We start from the raw sequence: 20,656 nt of genomic DNA, 5'->3' as shown, positions 1-20,656 counted from the left end.
AAGGGGAATGGGAGGGAGAGGCGAGCCGCCAGGCGAGGGGTAAGGCTCTGGGCTGTGGGCTGGCTAGGAGGATGGGCCAGGGACAAAGGCGGGAGAAGAACAAAGGTGTCCGAATGGAGGAATGGGCCCCTGCTGACCTCTGGGTGCCGCAGTCTTGAGCGTCCTGGACAGAGTCTCCTGAATGGAGGGCAGGTCCACTCTGGGGCGGTCCAGGCTCTGAAGTGTCAGCCTGAGGTCAAGGGGAGAGGGGATGGGCTGTGAAAGCGGCCAGGGGTCCCCTTCATTCTGCTGAGACTGACCACACATCGGGATGCCACTGTCACTGTGTCTTTGGGGGAGGGGATGGTGGATGGGGTCCAAAGCCTGGACTGAGAACTGGGTAGGGGAAGTCCCCTTTTAGGGAAGAGCATTTGGGGCCCCAAGGGAGGTGGGGAGGATGGTAGGCACAATGGGGAAGAATGAAGGGAGTGGGGAAGCAGGGGATGGGGGGGGTGAGTTGGGAAGGCGGCTGCAGGGGGCGTGTCCAGAGCTGCAGCCCCTTAACAGGCCCATCTAAAGCAGAGGCCTCCTGCACATCCCACGATTCTTGGGCTGCCTAATGCAGACCTAATGAAGGATGGAATAATGAACCACTTCCTGCTGCTCCCTCCTGCTGCTAAGTGCTGCTGTGACAGGCAAGGGCACGAGGGAATTCCACTTGGGCTTGGGCCGCTGCGGCACAAGTCTGTGTTAGTGTTGTGAGGGGCAGGGGAGGTAGGGTGGCCTTGATCAGAACCATCCTATCCCTCTCTAGTCCCAGGCACAGCACCCTGGGCTGGTCCAGTCTCCTCCCATGCTCAGAGGCACAGGAGGCCGTCCTAAGCTTACGACCAAGGGAAGTTCCCCTTCTCATCCCACTGGAGACTCCTTATAGAAAGTCCAGCACACCAACATGCTTTGGAGAGCAGGAAGAGGGGAGGGAGCTGTGGGCTTGCCTAAAGCTGTGACAGGGAGAGGAGGAGTCAGCCTCCATCCCACCCTGCGTGGAAGGGTAAGAGCTAGATGCCCTTAGACTCTGCCTAGCCCAACTCCCTCCACCTCCTCAGGGAAGCTGTCCCAGCGCCACCAAGGAGGGCCACATCAACCGGGCTGCCACCGTTCCAGCCACCTCCTCTCATAGCCTGGAATCCCATAAAAGGAAAGGACATCCCTCCCTCCCTCCCTTCCTCCCTCCCTTCCTCCCTCCCTCCCTCCCTTCCTCCCTCCCTTCCTCCCTCCCTTCCTCCCTCCCTCCCTCCCTTCCTCCCTTCCTCCCTTCCTCCCTCCCTCCCTTCTTCCCTCCCTCCCTCCCTCCCTTCCTCCCTCCCTTCCTCCCTCCCTTCCTCCCTCCCTCCCTTCCTCCCTTTCTCCCTTCCTCCCTCCCTTCTTCCCTCCCTCCCTCCCTCCCTTCTTCCCTCCCTTCCTCCCTCCCTCCCTCCCTCCCTTCCTCCCTCCCTCCCTTCTTCCCTCCCTCCCTCCCTCCCTCCCTTCCTCCCTCCCTCCCTCCCTCCCTTCCTCCCTCCCTTCCTCCCTCCCTTCCTCCCTCCCTTCCTCCCTCCCTTCTTCCCTTCCTCCTCCCTTCCTCCCTTCCTTCCTCCCTCCCTCCCTCCCTTCCTTCATTCCATTTACTTCTAAATAAATGCAAATTTACAGAAGAATTGTCAATAAGAATAGTGTAAGACACCCATATACCCTCTAGCCACGTCGACTACTGTTAATATTTTTTCTCACTTGCTCTCCCTCTCTATATATGTATTTGCTCTGTATGTGTGCATAGTTATATGTATTTTTTTTCCTGAGCCACTTGAGAGTAAGTTGCAGATGTCATGGATAAAAGAATGGTTTCTTATCTGTTTCTGTCTCCTGGAGCCAGTGTAGGGGAGCCCAGACCATGTTGTGTGGAATGAATGGAGGCCTGGGACAGGCAATGAATGAGTGTGTATCATCTATTGGGAGCATGAGGCCTGGGAGCTGGAGAGACTTGGCCGAGGCTGCCTTGGGAGTTGGGCCTGTCCAGGGCTAGGCCTCACGTTCCTCTTGTTTTTTCTTTCCTCCAGCCTGGGAGGCAGGGAGCCATTGCCCACCAAAGTGAGCATGTGGTGTTTGCCGGGTGTGGAGCTGCAGCATATGTCTATGGAGGTGGCAGCAGGCGGGTGGGGTGGAGCTGGGAGAACAGGGATGCCCACACTGAGGCACCTGGGCACACTCGCCAGACTGGGCACTGATCGGCTCTGTTGGGTTTGAGAAGACTCAGCTCTTGGAGGCCCCAGCTGCAGTGCTGAGGCCTCAAACTCTTGCCTTTGGGACCCTCCCCACAGCCTCATGAGAGACAGGGCAGGGATGGGGGCCCTCGCTTGACAGCTGGTCCATGGTGATAGACTTAGAGAGGGAAGGATGAGGGCTCTGGTCATTCTGGACACAACTGTCCCTGACACAGGGCTGGCATTCCTTCTGGTCCCTCAGTACCCCCAAATGGGTTGGACTCCCATCTGGGACCGTCCTCCAGATGGCTGCTCTCTTCTGTCTCGTAACCCCAACCTGAAGGTTATGGTTAAAAAGTTTGGCATTAAAAAAAAAATCACACCTTGAAAGATTATCTGATCTCTGAGGCCCTTATGTCCTCTCTCACAGTTGAGGTCCTCCTCCTCCAGGAAGCCTTCCTGACTTCCTCAGGCTGTCTTCCACCTTACATGCCAGCTCTGTTTATTCCTTTGCTGGCTCACACTGGTGCTGTCCCCTGGGCCTAGGGCTTTGCTCGGTCATCAGCCTTTCTCCCTCCTGCTGTCCCAGGCCGGGCATGTAACTATTGTCCTATATAGGTGGATGACAGTGGCTTGGTTAGTCCTTCCTGGACTTTGAGTCCCTCTGATGCCACTGTGCCCCGTACATCTGAGATTCCACAAGCTCTGGGCTGGCTGAGGTGGGGGGTGGGCAAGAGGACCCACTGGAGAGAGGTAGAAGGTTGTTTAAGACCACTGGCCTGTCAGGGCAAAGGCAGGCCTCCAGCCTGGATCTCTGACCACCTGTCCAGCACCTTCTGCTTTCTCCCCTGGAGCATGGGCAAGCCTGTCCAGGGCAGCGGCCGAGGGTCCTCCCTGCATCCCACCTGGGTGACAGCAGAACCTGCAAAACTGAGGGAAGAATGCCCCCCCCCCAAATTTATTAGCCCCAGCCCATCCATGTGAAAGCCTAGGGGACACGGGCTTCCTCTCACCCTGCCCATCCCCCCCGAAGAGATTTCAGCCAATTAGCACATACAGTATTTACTTAATTAGGGTAATGACATAATTAGTGTAAGTTGGGCTCCATCACATGGCTTCAACATGCAATTATGAGCCGTCAGCGGGAGGCAACATTGTGAAAATGCTCATTCAGTTTTGGTTCCAGCATGGAGGCCGCAGCAGCTGCCTCTGCTTTGGAGGCAGTGGCCGCTGTGTGCGTGAGGCGCGGTGACTGTCAGAAGCTGACAGACAGGCGAGGACAGAAGAGTCAGCAGGAGCAGAAAGGCAGTTTCCAGGGCTGATGGCATCCCTGACCAAGCCTCTCCCATCACAGATGGGCACTGCCGTCCCCACAGCCAGGGCCCTGGCTAGGCTGGTCTGGCTGAGATCAGGGGCCTGGGCAGTCTAGGCCCCTCTGCCCCCAGGTTCTCTGCCTGAAATACTACCATTTGCAGGCTGTCTCTTCTCTCTTCAGGGTTTTGATGCTCACACCAGCCACTAGCCTATTGGCCCCTCAGGGTGGCTCTTCGAGGCCACAGACTGGAAGGACTGGATTGATTACTGCTATCCTCATTGGACTTGTGGTAAACTGAGGCTTGGGGCAAGGAAGGTGTTAGATCTGATGGTGGCAGTGCTGCTGACCCAAGAGGCAGCCCAACATGGCCAGACACTCCTCGAGCCCAGGCAGCTCCCCCTCAGCTTCAGGAAGGTCTCCTGCCCCATGGCTCTTTCCCCTAGGAGGGGGCAGGGAATCACTGGGGGGCCCCCAGAGTCCTGCTCCCTCAGCCTCCTCTGCACTCCCCACCCCCTGCCTCCTTCCACAAGGCCAGGAGGTGGGGCCCTGACCTGCCTGAGACCATCCACAGCCTTCCCCTCAGTGAGTCTCACAGCTTTCCTGGGCAGGGGTCGGGGGAGTGGCGGCAGGGGGAAGGAAGTGAGGGAAGATGGGAATCAGTGCTACCATTGTAAAGATGGGCAAGCCGAGGCTCCAGGGCCTCCAGGAGGTGCTGTTAGAGCCAAAATCAGGTCCCAGCAACTCTACTTTCTGTCTGGCTGGGTCACCTGGGCGGATTCTCTCTCTCAGGCCTCAGTATCCCTGTGTGAAGGGAGAGTCTATGATTTCAGACATCCTGACACTGTCCAGAGTCCCCAGGGAGGTACCTAAGGAATGTGACATCTTTCTTCCCTCTCTCCAAATTATGTCGTCATAGTTGTCCCTCCTCTTTCTGTCCCACCTGTGCCCTGCATGCGGGTCAGGCCCCTGGGGAGACAGCTCTGACTGGCAATTCCAACTGCCCCAGGCTGGGCCCCCTGCCCTTCTGAACTGGGGAATCTTGTCTGGGAGGCATGGGCTCTGGGGGCCATCCCAAACCTTCCCACTCAGTGGTGCCCCCTCTTATAGGCAATACCCGCAACTGGCTGGACTTGGCTTTCATCCAAGCCCCTCTCTGGGTCTGGAGGCATATGATCAAGGTGAGGCCAACTTGTTTGCTAATTGCTGACTATGGGCCAGCCACCTTGGGCCTGGTTACTGGGGTTAAATGGGGAGCGATGGGCAGGCAAAGATGAGGGTCACTACCTCCAGGGGCTCATGGTCTCAGGGTTCAGACAGACCCAGCCCCAAGGAGTGTCCTCCAAAGGGTAGGCAGAGATAAGTGCCAGGAAGAGCCAAGTTCAAACAAGCAGAGGTCCCAACCCTTTCCCTCACTGGTCAGGAGACACGGCACCTGCAGGGCCTGGGACAGGCAAGAATTTCAGTTCACAGAGGATGTACTTCAGATGGTAGGACCAGTGTGAGCAGAGGCTGGGAGGCCAGAGTAGGATGTGGGGATGTCATCTTCAGGTGTGAGGTGTTTGGGTGGGTTCTGGGGAGCTCGAGGAAGGGGCTGGGGACTCTGGCTGTTTGTGGGAGGGTCAAGGCATTCCCTCAACATCCATTCAACAAAAAGTCCTTACTATGTGCCAGGCACATGTTCTAGGCTGGAGATTCAGTAGCGACCAAGATGAAATCCTTACCCTCGTGGAACCTATACTCTAGTGGGAGTCAGGAAAATGAGAATAGTGTGGTGCACGGGCGATGCAGAAGATCCTAACAGGGCGATGTGCTAGGGCTAGGGGGGCCCTCAGCCCAGCTGAGGCAGGGTGGCCAGAATGATGGGGCTGGGAGAGGGGCGCTGTTCCCGCGGGTCTGGCTTGTGTCCCCTGGCTCACCCCCACTCGCCAACTTTCAGCTTTGAGGTTCACTCCTGGCCTGCAGGCATAACTCCTGGGTGTCCCTTCTGCAGGGAGAAGAGGTGGCTGCCACCACCAAAGCCATCCTCCTGGTCCCGGGCTCCTCCATGCCAAGCACATTAGGGGATAATTAAGTAAAAATAGGCCTTCTGACCAGTGTAGCTCATTAAGGCCTAATTAAGTTAATTAGTTCCAGGTGTGGGTGGTGAGGCTCAAGTGAGGCAGCGGCTATTTGCTGTAATTGCATTTTCACAGCCGCAGTGGTGGCAGCAGTAGCAGTGGTGGCAGAGGCGGTGGCTTCCTCTGAGGCCTGGAAGCCCGCCAGGAAGTCCAGGAGGCTGCCACTGAGCTGAGAGGAGTATGAAGCAGCAGAAGGCTGGCCCGGGACCACCCACAGAGAGCAGTAGCTGGAGTTTCAAGGTCAGCCAAGCCCAGGGAAACCTTCTGCCCTCTCAAACTTGCTTGTTCTCTGCCCAGGGGTTGGGGTTGGGGTTGGGGGCTGTACAAAGCCACCAACAGGCATCCCCCCTCCAGCTGAGCAGCGTGGGTGCACCGCGGCTGGACCTTTGGATTTCCTCACACCCGTGGTGGTCCCTAGGAAGACTGTAAAATGGCTTTGCTGAAAGCGAAGATGTGGCTCAGAGGCAGTGGGTGAGACCTCTAGGAATCCACCTAAATCACCCTCTCCCTTCGGCATAAGGCACCAATTCCTGTCCCTTTCTGGCAGATGTGTAGCTGTTAGAGATGCCCCCTCTCTGCAGTTCAGGGTAGGGGGGGCACACAAATCTGGGGCCTCTGCAGAGGACCTGCTGGCTCAGTCAGTCTCCTGCCCTGGACATCTCCCCGAGCCCACTTCCTGCTCTGGCTTCTACACCCAGCTGACCCCGGGGACCTGCCTGTATAGGACAGCCCTCCCAGCCTTGGCCACACTCTCATTCATTCATCCATTTGTCTCTCGGTCACTGAGCATCTCCTCTGTGTCAGGCAGCAGGGCTGGGGATGCAAGGCTGGGTGAGACAGGTTGGACCCTGCCCCATGGTGCCTTTGGTCTCTCTGAGGAGGCAGACACACACATATATATGTATATATGTTTTTTCTTTTGGTTGCACTGCATGGCTTGTGGGATTGATCCCGGGCCCTTGGCAGTGAAAGCACAGAGTCCTAACCACTGGACTGCCAGGGAATTCCCAAGGCAGACATATTAATGGTCATGGCTACACAGTTTTGTCATGGCTGTAGGAGCACGGGGGTGCTTAACCCAGACCTGGGAGGAAAGATGCCTGAGCTGCAGTGAATATGATCCAGGTGAGAAGTGGGCAGGCACCTGATTTTTACCAGGAACTAAAAGGGCCTCTCTCTGGCCAGAGGGCAGCACAAGGTGCCAAGTAGGGAGAGGGAGGGGCCATGGAGGGGTCTAAGAAGGGCTTCTGGGTAGGAGGAACTGGTAACTGCTGGCTGGGAGGCCAGGGAGGTGGTGCCCAGGGCCATGGCTGTGGATCTGGAGAAGAGGGGATTTGAGGGATGTTTAGGAGTAGAACTGATGGGGCTTGGTATGAGGGGTAGGGAAGGAAGAGCTGTCAGTTCCCTAGGGAGGGGACGTGGGAGTGGGACTGAGCTCTGAAATGTCCCCACAGGGCTGGCACTAGGATGAGGCAAGTCAAGTGCATGGGATGCAAAATTTGGGGTACTCATTCCCAGTCTTGTGTTTCCACCTGTGCCTTGTCCCTGGTCCTCTGAAACTTCTCACTAAAACATACTTTGGAAAGTGGAAGCCACTCCTGGAGATGAGAAAACAGGGGGATGGTCTGGGCAGTGTGTCCCCCTCCATCCTTCAACCCCTACGTGGGAGGTGCTGCCTTCTCTGCACCCTCCAGGACTGGGGTGAGGCTAGGATGGATACCTTAGGTTCTCACATGCTTTGGACAGGGACTCTGTTTCCATCCTGATGCCTGAATAACAGGTATCCCATCCAGCTTCTCCTTGCATGCCTCTCATGACAGGTGCTCCCTGCGACCTGGATAGCCCAGTCCCTTGGCTCAGGCCATTGCACAGAATGTTTTACCCTGAGCCCAGATCTGCCTTGCACCGTGTTCTACCTAACAGTGGCCTCAGCTATGCCCTCCTACCCTCTCCCACCCCTCAGGTGGGTCTGCTGATCCCCTTTCCCAAGCTTAACATTTCTGAGCTTCAGTGTCCTCACCTGTAAAAGGGGAAACAATAATAGTCACCATCTTCCAGGGCTGGTGTGAGGATTAAATGACATGATGTATAAACCTCATGACACATTCTAGTTCCTCAGTAACATCTTCCTAACCCATAGTGATAATAAATAACTACAGAGGCGGACATTGTCCTCCTGCTGGCATGGGCCGCCAGTGGTGCAGCCTCAGCCCAGGCCCCAACACCCACCTGATGGCCTCAGGTAGCAGACTCTGCTACCACCCCAGCACATCCAGCACAGATGCAGAGCTAATCCCAGAGGAAGATGTTCACGGGAAGAGGAAGTGACATTTTCTTGAGATGGCCGTGCCGTGTTGAGACATGGGGTCGGGGCCCTGCTGTTTGGAATCGGTTCTCTGCTCAGTGTTCACTGCACTGCAGGAGAGCCCAAGACCCTCCCCTGTGGCCCTCTGCTCGTCAAGTCTCATTCAGGGGGACCAGTGGTGGCTGAGAAGGGGGGGTGCAGACCCACCCTGACTGAGGTGTCTGCCTGGAGGTGTCTCTGGGGCACATCCCCAGACCCTGTCATGTCTGTGGAGCTGCCCTGGTGGTGCGTGTCTGTCCTGAGCCTAAGGGGCCTGCAGAGAGACCCCTGAATCCCATGGAAGGTGGAAGACCCTACAGAAGCTCACACCAAACCCTCAAGGTTGTGCTGATCATTGTTGGGGTGCCCAGACTCCTCCCACGAGACTGGGGTGGTAAGCCTGGGGCAGGGGCTTGTAGGAACTCCTGGCTCCTCTCAAAGAGGAGGACAAAAGGAAGAAAGGACAAAAGTTGCTACAGCCTAGTCTCTAAAGCCATCCTGCTCCCCTTCTGTGCCATCCCATCCCCGGAGCCAGGTCCACATCCCAGGAGCACGCTCTGCTTCTGCTCGGGGGTTCCCTGTTGAACATCACAACTTGTCTCTAGGGGATTCCTGTAGATTTAAGCAGTGGTCATGCTCTCCAACTCTTGGTGACCTGGGACTTCCAGATTCCTGTGTGAGGCGGAGAGTGCGCCACAGGGGAGGGACCACAGGTGCAAAGGCCTGGAGCAGGGTGGCAGGGTGGACACATGGGGATGCCAAGTCCTCTGGGCAGGCCAAGGTGGTGCTGGGAGTGGAGGATGTGTGATGTTTGTGGGGTGGGCATGGAGCCTGCTTTGTGCAGAGTGCGCCTTGCTTCATTCTCACCCCAGCTGTGGGTGGGAGGGCTCTCCATTACTCTCAACACCCCTTGATTTTACAGACTGGGGCTCCAGGAGGAGAAAGGGCTTGCTCACGGTCACACAGCTGGTGGGGCCAGGGCGGCCACAGCCTGCTCCCAGCCCTGTCCAATCCTGGTGGCTAGGCTCCTCCCGATGGGGGTGTCAGGAGAAGGGACGACTGTGGGGCTTGATTTGTCGTTTGGCGTGGGGGCCTAATGGCTTGAGGTCCTAGATCCCCAGTAGGCCTGGCTCTTCCTCTTGCTCTCTGTGGCGTGATCCAGGCCAAGGCCCAGCTTGGCTCTGTACCTTGGTTTCCTCAGTTATACAGGGAAGTCATCAAATTGTTCAGCCATGGTGCATCAGTGGAGAGGGGTGGTCCATTTATAGATGGGAAAATGAGGCACAGGGAGGGGACAGGAGAGCCTGGGGCCCTGGTCACTCCCAGGCCTACAGACTCAGCCATGAGAGTGTGGTCAGTAGCCAAGGGAGGAAGCTGCAGGGGTTGATGGCCAGCAAACCCAGCTTTTCCAGTTTCCTTTAACGTGCCCTCCAGTCCCCTCTGCCTCGGGTTCACAACTCTACCCCAGCTGAGTGTGTCTGGAGGCAAGGCCCCTTTCTCTCCACCCCTGAATTATGGCTTGGTCACAAAAGCTGGACCATGACCAGACAAAGGGACAAGGATGAAAGTGCTGGTTGTCATGGCAACCTGGTGGGTTGCTGGGACCCAGGGGAGGGGCTTGGCTGTGTGCCTGAGCCCAGGCATCTGGACAACCTCTGAGCATGAGCCAAGGTGGCCCAGGGGCTCACAGAGATGCCCCTCCTGCTCGGGGCCCACAAGAGCCGGGTGAACAATGACAACCTCACCCCCCACGGTGGCACCTGCTCCCTGGGCCTCCCTTGGTGGCCCCATTATCCTGCACCTGCTGCCCCCCACCACACCTGCTCCCCAGCCCAGGCGTCCTCCCCAAGGCACTCCCTGCCCATCCCCAGGCCCAGCTGCCTGCTCTGAGGGCCACTCAAGAGGGCCTGTGCAACCGGGACGGGTAGCAGGGACGGACGGCCCTGGTCAAGGGCAGGGGGTCCAGCTGACAAGCCAGCTCTGCCTTACCAGTAGCATGTGTGTCCATGACAAGACCTTCACTCCAGGACCTCAGTCTGCTTACCTATTAAATGGGAGCAACCATTCCTGCCCTCAGGGTCTCCAAGAGTAAGTTTCCTTCTGCTTGCAAGGAGATCTGAGGCCAGGATGTCCCCAGAGCTGGGTCAGGGTGGACAGTTGGAGAGAGAAGAGGGAAGGGGGTTGTCTTGGGTCACACTCTCAGGGCCACCTCTGTTAGACCATGTGGAGACCTGAAAGCCTCCTACACACTTAAGAGTCACTGTGTAGAGGTGGAGATGACATTTCCCAGAGGCCCATCATGGGTACAGGGGAACTGGGCAGGGGACCTATCAGTGCCAGGTTCTTTTTTTTTTTTTTTTTAATATATTTATTTATTTACTTATTTTGGGCTGCATTGGGTCTTTGTTGCTGTACATGGGCTTTCTCTAGTTGTGGCAAGTGGCGGCTACTCTTCCTTGTGGTGCGTGGGCTTCTCATTGTGGTGGCTTCTCTTGTTGCGGAGCACGGGCTCTAGGCGCGTGGGCTTCAGTAGTTGTGGCGCACGGGTTTAGTTGCTCTACGGCATGTGGGATCTTCCCAGGCCAGGGCTCGAACCCATGTCCCCTGCATTTGCAGGCGGATTCTTAACCACTGTGCCACCAGGGAAGTCCCTTGATCAGCTTTCCACGTCAACTTAGCTTTTGGAGTAGCTTTAATCGTCCATATGCAGTCAACTGCTTGGCTGGGTTTTGTTTTTTCCTCTTGTTCTACCTGAGTAGAACACACTATTCTGTCAGCTCCTGACAGCTCAAACTGGCAATCTGGGATGGGATTTAAAATACCTCGGTAAGTAAAGTCTGGATCTGGAATAAACGAATATTTTGCTCAAAATCCCAGTCCTTCAAGTTCTTCATCAGAACTAAACTTAATCCACATGAATCTCCCTGTTGATCTAATTAATGGAGGGCTTTTCACACCACAGTAACAATCTATATATAAGTGGAGAGAAACCAAATGGCCCATCTTGAACTCCCAAGTGATCAAACCGACATTCAAATGATGGTTCTATATAATAATGTTTATCAAAGGTCAACTCTATTCTTTGACGTGGAGCAGCTTCCAAAATGTAGATGCATTCCTTGTTTGGTGGATATGAGTCAGGATAATTTGGTGAAGCAAAATGACCTCTGTTGCTGGTTCGAACCCAGATGCCACACTGGGTTGCAGGAATGTGCTTGATTCCAATATTCCATCTTGGGTCTTTTGGGCCCAGTGCCAGGTTCTTGAGTGGCTTGTTAGGAGTATCAGGGAAAGAGGACACTGGGGCAGGGACCCTCCATGAGGAAAGGATGGCCTGTGGGTCCCTGGTGATCCAACAGCCAGTTCAGGTGGGGACACTGAGATCCTAGGAACGATCTGTATCTGGCTGTCTGATACCACCTCCCCCGCAACCGGATGGTGGAATGGAGGAGGGACAAGGGGACAGGAGAAGTGGGAAGCTCCGGAGGATGCCCCTCCCCGTCCTGGAGAGGGAAGGAGATGCCTGTGGTCACTGGTCTTTGTGTCGTCTCCCCCTTCTAGTGTCTCCCTACACCCTGCAGGCCAGCCCCAGGTTCCCATCCTACTCTGCTGTGACCTTGGGTGAGGCCCTCTCCCCTCTTGCCACCTCAGTTTGCCGACCTGGAGTGTGGGAGCAGGTTGCCGAGGAGACTGCCAGCTCCAGCTGCCGCCCTGGGTTTTTGAACACCCCCAGGCCTTCGCCACTAACCGTGGCCCCACCTCTCTGATAATGAGGAACTCCCTCTCTTGAACAAACTTATTTTTGCTGACCGGTCAGAGTTTCTTTTTCTTTTCTTTTTTTTTTTAATTTTTTAAAACTGAAGTATAGTTGATTTATAGTATTGTGCCAATCTCTGCTGTACAGCAAAGTGACTCAGTTATATACATATAGACATTCTTTCTTTAAATATTCTTTTCCATTGTTTTATCACAGAATGTATATTTTTTAAAATATTTATTTATTTGGCTGCATTGGGTCTTAGTTGCAGCATGCGGGATCTTCATTGCGACATGTGGGCTTCTCTAGTTGCTATCACAGAATATTGAATATAGTTTCCTGTGCCATACAGTAGGACCTTGTTGTTTATCCATCCTATGTATAATAGTTTACATCTGCTTATCCCAAACTCCCTAGTCCTTCCCTCCCCATCTTCCCCTTGGCAACCACAAGTCTGTTCTCTATGTCTGTGAGTCTGTTTCTGTTTTGTAGATAGGTTCATTTGTGCCTTATTTTATTTTATTATAACACTAATTTATTTATTTACTTATTTATAGGCTATGTCAGGTCTTAGTTGCAGCGCGTGGGCTCTTTGTTGCGGTGCATAGGCTCTCTAGTTGTGGCATGTGGGCTTAGTTGCCCCGCAGCATGTGGCATCTTAGTTTCCCGACTAGGGATCGAACTGGCATCCCCTGAATTGCAAAACGGATTCTCAACCAGTGGACCACCAGGGAAGTCCCTGTGCCCTATTTCAGAGTTCACATGTAAGTGATATCATATGGTATTTGTCCTTCTCTTTCTGACTTACTTCACTTAGTATGATAATCTCTAGTTCCATCCATGTTGCTGCAAATGGCATTATTTCATTTTTTTTATGGCTGAGTAGTATTCCATTGTGTATATGTACCACATCTTATCTGTCCGTTCATCTGTTGATGGACATTTAGGTTGTTTCCATGTTTTGCCTATTGTGAATAGTGCTGCTATGACTGTTGGAATTTCTTACACACTTCCTCCCAGAGGTCTGGCAAAGGCAAAGCTCTTGCCAAGAATGGAGGTATTTGGGGTAGGGTAACAGTCCTGGTGTACCTCAGACCATTCTGTACAGGAGGCCCAGGTTCAGGGCTGGGCAAGATTTGTGTTCTCCAATATGCAGATGGAAAAACTAAGGCCTGGCAAGAAAAGAGACTTGCCCAGTGAGTCAGCTGCAGAACCCAGGCCTCCTGCCCTGTTCATAGACCTTTTTAGAGGTGGGGAAAAAGTCAGAATGGCAGTCTGGTCCCCAGACTCAGCAAACTCAGGCTCCCAGGAAGGGTGGGATGGGGGTACCTAGTGGGTCACAAGGCTGAGATGATGAGGCCACCCACCCTGCAAAAAGATCATTCCACCGATGCTCAATGAGCTGCTTGGGGCCAAGGGGAAATCAGAGGCGCTCAGAGCCTAATTACAATAAGCAGCTTTCTGCAGCTCCTCAGGCCCCACAGAAATGTCTTGTGCAAGATATCACTGTCTTGGGGCTTGTCATCTGGAGCTTTGGCCCAGGCATTTAGGGACTGGTAGGAACTCCTCCTGGCTGCCACTCCCGGTGAGCAGACCTTAGCATCCTGGACCTTGTTCACTGGCGTGGTCTGGAATTGCAGGTCAGAGGGAGGAGGTAGGCTGGGGAAGAGGGTGTAAAGTGTGATCATGTGCAGCTGGGCAGATGTTGGTGGCCACCATCTTCAGGGTGATGGCCTGGTGTGATTGCTCTGTCTCCTCAGCATTTCCTATGGGTTCTTGCAGGAGTGATGGAGCTGGCAGGACTGTTGGGAAAAGCAGCACCCCTGGTCCCTACCACACAAGCTCATCTTTCAGTTGGGGGGATGCAGCAGTGACCATTGCATGATTGCCTGCTGAGTGGTACTGACTATGGTCCCCTGAGGAGAATGTGAGCATATTCTGTGGATTGAGGCAATCAGGGAGGGCTTCCTGAGGAGGTGTAGCTTGAGATGAGATGGAAAGTGGTAGATAAACCAAAAGAGGGAGGAGATTCTGTCTGCGAAGCTCCACATGGATGTAGGTGGGAGTGGGATTGGACTGGGGGCTGAGCATTCATGGGTGACTGGTCCTCAATCCTCCAACCCCCCAGGAACTCCTTTCCACTCTTCCTCCCTGAGCTCTGGGCTTTCAAGGTATTGTCTGTCAAGCTGACCGTGTGGATGAAAGGAGAATTAATTTGTCTCCATTTTTATTCATCAGAGAAAATGCTGTCAGAGCTGCTGAGGCCAGCTGGCCAATGGCAGAGAAGGGGAGGATCAGGGGAGGCCTGGGGAGAAGGCGTGCCTCAGACCTTGCCCGGCTCTCTCTGATACCCTCCATGCCTGTGACTTGGTTTCTCTAGGCAGCAGCTCAGAGCTCCTGGCCTAGCAAACCAGAGAGAGATCCTGGGGTTCAAGAGGCCAACTGGGGGCAGGTGGAGAGTGGGTAGCTCCAGCCACCCTGTCTGAATGCCTGTCGCCCTCCATTCTGGCTTGTCGGCCACGTGAAGGGCCCATTCTGCTGCCTGTTCACACAAGGCTTTCATCTCTGCAGCTAGTAAAGCATTCCTCCGGGCCTCAGTGCTGCCAGCAGGAAGGCACAGGGGAGAGGGGAGCCCAGGCCTGCCATGCCCCTCAGACCCCTGGTCCAAAGGCATGGGCCTGGGCCAGGGTGCCCTAAGCAGCCTGTCTGCCCAAGTTGTCCCCCACCCCACCCCCCACCCCGCCGCCAACTCTTTCAGGAAGCCAGTTTCTCCCCATTTCAACAAGAGCAAGACTGGCCTCCCAGCTCATATAGGGCAAAAGACTGCCCTCCCACCACAGGAGGGGTAGGAGCCCAGGGTGAGGTCATGGCTCAGCCCCCTTGTTCCTCTGCCAGGGAACAGGTAGGCATGGTGACTTCTAGGGCAGGGCAGGAAGATCAAAGCCTGCATGCCCTGCCATTGCAGAAGATGGCATTTGAAAGTAGGCACTTGAGACTCAGGAGAGTGGGGACTGACCCACAGTCCCCTGCTGAGGAAGGAGGCAGTCACATCCACTGTCACACCTGTAGAGGGGCAAGGTGGAGCTGGCAGGGCTGCTGGGGAAAGCAGCACCCACTGGTCCCTGCCACTCAAGCCCACCTCCAGTTGAGGGACACAGCAGTAACCATTGCGAAGTAGAGGATGAGTGACTCTGTAAGCTAGATCTCCTGAGAATGGACCCTTTCCACAGTGGCCTGTCCATCTGTCCAGAAGCCATGGTGCCTGTGATGTCACCAACCCGCTGTGCTGCTTGGCAACTTTCCAGGATTAGTGCTCTGCCCCTGTCATCCCTGACGTCCCGCCATGGGCTGATGTTGCCTTGGCAACTGGATGGGTACTGCAGCTGTTTGGACAGCTGTACCCAGTGTGGGAAGTGGCAGGCAAAAGAGGGGAAGCGGGTGCCTCTCCACAGGCTGATTGGGGTACACAGCCTATCTCCAGACCTATAGAGGAGCCAAGCTGCCCAAAACAGGGCTTTGGGGGTCTCTATCCCCTCGAAGAGCTGTGGCCATTCTTGCCTTCAATCCCCCTCATACTCTTTCCTTCCTTCTGCTGTGGTCACCAAGTACCTATTGTGTGAATGCCAACAAGAAAAGCAAAGTAAACTATGGTTCAGGCTCAGGAAAGGTTTTATCAGCATTGGGTCTTGAAGGATGAATAGGAGTTGGCCAGGAGTGGGAGTTGGTGGAGAGAGATGTTCTGGACAGAGGAAGCAGAAGTCAGTGCAAAGGCTGAATCATTATCTCTAGTCACAGCTTATACCCTGCCTCTGGTTTCTTTGTGGCCTGGTCTCTCTGGCTCTCTCCCACTTAGTAGACATTTTATGGTAGGGACAGCGTCCAGTTCAAATCTGGACACTTAGTCCCCAGCACAGGGCTGGCACCAAGTCAGCATTACTAAAATGTCAAATAAAATCGGGCATTTGCATAATGAGCATCAGGTCCTACCACCTCCCCCAACACTAACCTGTGTTACCAAGCCTCATTTTCCCCATCTATGAAATGAGGCCAATTTTGAGAAGGCTCTGGGCAGGGATTCTCAGGTTAAGGTGGAGTGATTTTTACATTTTCTTTGGTTTGTAACCCACCTCTTTTCCTTATAGAAAAATGGAAAGACTGGTGGGTAGAGTGGGCATCTGTATACCTTCAGATCCCCTAATTATCAGTATTGGACCACTTTTGCTTTATCTCCTCTCTATATATAGTTATCTATGTATAAATTTTGCTGAACCATGTGAAAGGAAGTCCCAGCAGCAGACATCCTGACATTGGTCCTTAAATTCCTTACTGCACATCAGCTAAAACAAGGACAGTCTTCTGTATAACCACAGTAACATTATCACATCTGAGAAAATTAACAGTAATATCCAGGGCAGGAAGGAGTATCTAAGCATGAACTCATGCCAGGTCTTGGAGCAGATGGGCACCTGGCGGGGGCGGGGGAGGTTCATCCACTGCCCACCCGGCGGAGGCCTGAGGTGGAGTTGCAGCCCGGCTATGTATGTATGTGTGTGTGTTTAAGCTGAGCCTCCGGGGGAACAGAAACGACCCTTTCCGGTAAATTTCCCCAAGTTTTCTTCCCACGTTGTTTACATAGCTTTGTTTTTTTAAAAACAGGATTCAATCAGAGTTGTCGCACTTTGAAAACAGCATTTGGCTGCTTTGTCTCTTTCTCTAGAAAACTCTGGGAGGGGAGATGGATAATGGAGCCTGGATTTGAAAGCCTAGACGGCTGACACTTTCCCGCTGGCCTCCAACCCGCCGCTCGGAGGTGGCCCAGCCCTGGGTGGGGCAAGCCGCGTGAGTGAGTAGGGGCGGGAGGAGCCAAGTCAGGAGTGTGTAGGGAGGCTAGTGCAGACCTGCGGAGGTTCACTGGCGGAAGCTCCCACCAGCCTTGCCGGATGGTCCCGCCCCCTAGCAACGGGCCCCGCGTCCCTCCCTAGAAACGGGCAGCCGGACCCCACAACGTGTGCGGTGGAGCCGGTAGGTCGGTGGGCCCAAGGGATGGCGGGGCAAGCGCCTGCAGGGGGACCTCCATAAGTCTCAGAGGGCAAATGCACAGAAAGGAGGACGTCCTCCCGGCCCCGGGTCCACATCCCTGTCCGCGAGCCCCCGTGCCGTGCCGTTTCTCTGCCTTGGCCTGTGGGAAGGGAGTGGGGTGCACTTTTAAACAACCTTGCAGATAAGTCCCATACTGACCACACCCCATGCTGAGAGTGTAGCCCTCTCCCTGTCCTTTCCCATGCAGGGAAAAAGCCAGGATTCTGGTCCTCATCAGCCACCAGTGCCTCCCCTGAGCCCGACCATGTCCAATCTTCTTAGTCCTCAGGGTCCCCATCTGTAAATTGGCAGAGTACTGCTGCATCTCTCACAGGGCTTACAGAGATCAACTTCCTTCCTTTATTTACCCCATTCATTCATTCTCACAATCATTCACCACTTTCTAGGCACCTACCATGTGCCAAGCCCATGCCAGTCCCGTGCTAGGTGTTGAGGTTCCAGAGATCAGTGTTACTTGAAAATTGCTGCATTTGAGCACGAACGGAATATGTGAAACAGATAAGGGTGCAGGATCCTTGTTGAATCAGGGGTGGGTGGCTCAGAAGCCCTTCTGCTTAGGCACTCACCTTGCAGAACCTCAGGGCTCCTTGGCACACAGTTTGAGAACCACTGTTGTGGTGCTAAGGACCGATCTTTGGGTCAGCCAGAGGTGGACACCTCAGTTTCTATTCTGGTTCTGCCACTTCTTGGCTGTGTGTCTTTTCCAAGTTTCTTGACGTCTCTGGATCTTAGTTTCCTTGTTTGTGGATTGGTGATTCTAGTAGTACCTGTAGTGAGGATCAAATACCCTTGTTCATCTGTGTCCATCCAGCCCAGTGCCTGGTGGGTGGTCAGGTCACATGGGGTTGAATGTCAGTGAATCCAACCTGAAGCGTCCTCTGATGCAAACCAAAATGGCTACCAGGTGATCTAACTGGGTCACGGTGTACGATCTTCTTTATGTGTTCTTGGATTCAGTTTGCTAATATTTTGTTGAGAATTTTTGCATCTATATTCATCAGAAATTGCCTGTAATTTTCTTTTTTTGGTGGTGTCTTTGTCTGGTTTTGGTATCAGGGTGATGGTGGCTTCATAGAATGTCTTTTGGGAGTGTTCCCTCCTCTTTTGGAAGAGTTTGAGAAGAATCAGTATAAGTTCTTCTTTGTATGTTTGGTGGAATTCGCCTGTGAAGCCATCTGGTCCTGGACTTTTGTTTGTAGGAAGTTTTTTTGTTTTTTGTTTTTAGTTACAGATTCTATTTCATTTCTAATGATCAGTCTGTTCAAATTATCTATTTCTTTTCAATTCAATTTTGGTGGTCTGTATGTTTCTAGAAAATTGTCCATTTCTTCTAGGTTGCCAAATTTGTTAGCATATAATTATTCATGGTATTCTCTTATGGTTTTTTGTATTTCTGCGGTATCAGTTGATATTTTTCCTTTTTCATTTCTTATTTTGTTTATTTGGGTTCTCTCTTTTTTCTTCTTGGTAAGCCTGGCCAGAGGTTTGTCTCTTTTGTTTACCCTTTCAAAGAACCAGCTCTTGGTTTTATTGATTTCTTCCTATATTTTTAAAATCTGTTTTATTTATTTTCTCCCTATCTTTAATATTTCTTTCCTTCTGCTGACTTGAGGTTTTGTTTGTTCGTCTTTTACTAATTCTTGTAGGTGGTAGATTAGGCTGTTTATTTGAGATTTTTCTTGTTTTTTGAGGAAGGCCTGTATCTCTATGAACTTCCCTCTAAGAACTGCTTTTGCTGCATCCCATAGATTTAGTATGGCTGTGTTTTCATTGTCGTTTGTCTCAAGGTTTTTTTTTTTTTTTGCGGTACGCGGGCCTCTCACTGTTGTAGCTGCTCCCGCTGCGGAGCACAGGCTCCGGACGCGCAGGCTCAGTGGCCATGGCTCACGGGCCCAGCCGCTCCGCGGCATGTGGGATCTTCCTGGACCGGGGCACGAACCCGTGTCACCTGCATCGGCAGGCAGACTCTCAACCACTGCGCCACCAGGGAAGCCCGTCCCATTGTCTTTTTTAGTAACATGTTGTTTAGTCTTCATGTAATCATTTTTCCTCATTTCTTTTCCTATGATTGATTTCTAATTTCATGCCCTTGTGATCAAAGAAGATGCTTGAAATACTTTCTATACTCTTAAATTTGTTGAGGTTAGTTTTGTGCCCTAGTATGTGGTCAGTCCTAGAGAATGTTCCATGTGCACTTGAAAAGAATGTGTATTTTTTTTTTTTATGTAATGTCCTGAAAATATCAAGTCTAACTGTTCTATTGTATCATTTAGGATCTCTGTTGCCTTTTTTAAAAAAAATTATTTATTTTTTATATTTTTTGCTGCGTTGGGTCTTCGTTGCTGTGCACGGGCTTTCTCTAGTTGCAGTGAGCAGGGGCTACTCTTTGTTGTGGTGCATGGACTTCTCATTGCAGTGGCTTCTCTTGTTGCAGAGCATGGGCTCTAGCTGCATGGGCTTCAGTAGTTGCAGTGTGCAGACTCAGTAGTTGTGGCAGGCAGGACTTAGAGTACGTGGACTTCAGTAGTTGTGGCACATGGACTCAGTAGTTGTGGTGTGCAGGCTTCAGTAGTTGTGTCACATGGGCTCAGTAGTTGTGTCTTGCAGGCTCTAGAGTGCAGGCTCAGTAGTTGTGGCTCATGGGCTTAGTTGCTCCGTGGCATGTGGGATCTTCACAGACCAGGGATCGAACCCATGTCCCCTGCATTGGAAGGTGGATTCTTAACCATTGCAACACCAGGGAAGTCCCTTCAAATACACTTTCAATCTCCTTTCTTTTCCTTCTGGAATCCCTATTATGCGTAGCTTGGCACACTTTATATTATCTTATATATGTTTTTCATTGGCTTTGTGTCTACTGTTTTTCTTGAGACTTTTTTTTTATAGTTATCTATTTTATACATATTGGTATATATACGTCAATCCCAATCTCCCAATTCATCCCATTCATTTCCATTATTCTATCTTCCAGATCACTTATTCTTTCTTCTGCATTATTTATTCTGCTATTCATTGCCTTTAGGTCAGCTTTTGTCTTGGCAAATGAATTCTCTAATTTTTCTTGGCTCCTCCTTATAGTTTCTAGTTTTCTAGTCCCTTTTTTACAGTAATCTGCATTTCTGTTGATAGCCTTTCTTAATTCCTTCAGTATTTTCATTACCTCCTTTTTAAACTCGGTGTCTATAAGACTGAAGAGGTCTGTTTCATTGTTTATTCCTTCAGGGGAATTCTCTTGGTCTTTTAACTGGTGGTGGTTCCTCTGCTTCTTCATTTTGCTTATATTTCCCTTACTCTGTGTGTTTAGGAGAAACAATTATCTGCTATAGTCTTGGAGGGCTATTTATATATGGGAGCGTCCCTGATAGCTTGTGTGGGTTTAATATTTTTTTGGCATGAAGGTTGTTTTTGGTTTGGATGCTTGCCGTCTCTTTCCTCAGGGTGTGCTGGTCGTTATCCCCTTGATAGGGGGTATGCAGATGCACAGCCCCCGTGCACGCTCCCAGGAGGGTGGGGACAGAGGTTGGCTCCCAGTGGCGGGACCCTCATTGGTGGTGGCCGCGGCAGGCCATGTGCTCCCTGGAAGGAGGACCCTCCACCTAACCCTGGAGTTTGTGTAGGCGGTGCCCTGCCACCACATAGTGAGCCTGGGAGAAAGAAGCTCCTATGGCGGCCCGCCCCGTCTCCTCACGGGGGCAGCCCGCAGCCTTGCCTCTCTGTCGGGCCCAGGCTTCGTCCCCGGACTCCCTCGGTTGTGGCAACCACACCCTGGCCCCTTCAGGCTTTCCTGACACAGCCAATCCCAGT

At 52.8% G+C, this 20,656-nt stretch overlaps 1 protein-coding gene and 1 pseudogene across 1 annotated transcript in view; one reads left to right on the top strand and one right to left on the bottom strand.

Moving 5' to 3' along the window:
• Positions 1-10,411: 10,411 nt before the first annotated feature.
• LOC101283732 (neuropilin and tolloid-like protein 2) lies at positions 10,412-11,359 on the bottom strand (annotated as a pseudogene).
• Positions 11,360-16,698: 5,339 nt separating this feature from the next.
• DNAH1 (dynein axonemal heavy chain 1) overlaps positions 16,699-20,656 on the top strand; it is a 79,790-nt gene continuing 75,832 nt past the window's right edge. The window contains exon 1 of the mRNA XM_049715500.1: positions 16,699-16,774. The gene's annotated coding sequence lies outside the window, so the exon portion shown is untranslated. The remainder of the gene's footprint in view (positions 16,775-20,656) is intronic.

This window comes from Orcinus orca, chromosome 10 (assembly GCF_937001465.1).
Source record: "Orcinus orca chromosome 10, mOrcOrc1.1, whole genome shotgun sequence".
Taxonomy (NCBI): domain Eukaryota; kingdom Metazoa; phylum Chordata; class Mammalia; order Artiodactyla; family Delphinidae; genus Orcinus; species Orcinus orca.
The sequence above is the reverse complement of the archived record's forward strand: the minus strand, read 5'-3'. Positions and strand labels throughout refer to the sequence as shown.